The sequence below is a fragment of the Pteropus alecto genome, unplaced genomic scaffold, assembly GCF_000325575.1.
Source record: "Pteropus alecto unplaced genomic scaffold, ASM32557v1 scaffold669, whole genome shotgun sequence".
Lineage (NCBI taxonomy): Eukaryota > Metazoa > Chordata > Mammalia > Chiroptera > Pteropodidae > Pteropus > Pteropus alecto.
In genome coordinates, this window is record NW_006442554.1 from 485,566 (window position 1) to 486,702 (window position 1,137).

Sequence of the window (1,137 nt, forward strand, 5' to 3'; positions counted from 1 at the left end):
TATAATTTGACATCTATATATTCTATTGTGTGATTACCTCCCAAAGTCCAGTTTCCTTCAGCTATATTTGATCTCCTTTACCCACTTCCCCCTCCTCCATCCCCCAAAATGACCCCCTTTACCCTATCTATCTCTTCCCTCCTCCCCCACCCCCATCCTCTTACTGTGGTTTTAATTTGCATTTCCCTAATGACTAGTGATGCCGAATACCTCCCCCCACCCTGCCGGCTATGTATCTTTTCATGTGCTTATTAGCCATTCCTATATTTTTTTTGGTGAAATGTCTATTCATATCTTTTCCCATTTTTTAAATTAGGTTCTTATTGAGTTTTAAGAGTTCTTTGTATTTTCTGGATACAAGTCCTTTATCACACTGTAATTCAAAAATATTTTCTCCCAGTCTATGGTTTGTCTTTTCATTTACTTTTTTTTTTTTTGAGAAAAAAATATTAGGTAGTAAACTTTTTCCTTTTCATGTTAAGTATTTCTGTAATTTTTATTTTTTCATTTTAATAGATGTAACTTCTTAAATTTCTTAAAAAATATAGAACATTTCATGAATTTGCATGTCATCCTTATACAGAGGCCATGCTATTCTTTTGTTTCTTTTCAGTTTTAGTATATGTGCTGGCAAAATGAGCACTGTTTTCATTTTTTTAGTGATGTCTCTTCAAATACAAACATTTTTAATTTTAATGAAGTTCAATTTATCAACTTTTTCCTTTTATGAGTTATTTGGTGTCCATTTGAAGAACTTTTTGCCTAGTCCAAGGTTGCAAAGATTTTCTCCTATGCTTTCTCCTAAACATTTTTTTAGTTTTACATATAGGTCTATGATCCATTTTGAGTTAATTTTTGTGTTTGATGTGAGATAAATCTAAGTTTACTTTTTGCATATGGATATCCAATTATCCCAACACCATTTTTTTTTGAAAAGGCTGTCTTATCCCCATTGAATTATCTTAGTACCTTTGTTGAAATCAATTGATCATAAATGTAGGGTTTATTTCTAGACTCTCGATTCTATTCCATTGATTTATATGCCTATCTTTATGCCAATACCACATTGCCTTGATTATTGTTGGTTTAAAGTAAGTTTTGAGAAGGGGGAGGTAGATAGGGTAAAAGGGGTCAAAT

The 1,137-nt window shown here is 31.9% G+C and overlaps 1 non-coding gene across 1 annotated transcript; it reads right to left on the reverse strand.

Moving 5' to 3' along the window:
• Positions 1-538: 538 nt before the first annotated feature.
• LOC112471797 lies at positions 539-643 on the reverse strand. The gene has a single exon (XR_003043408.1). It is a non-coding gene; the product is annotated as a U6 spliceosomal RNA (small nuclear RNA).
• Positions 644-1,137: the final 494 nt, after the last annotated feature.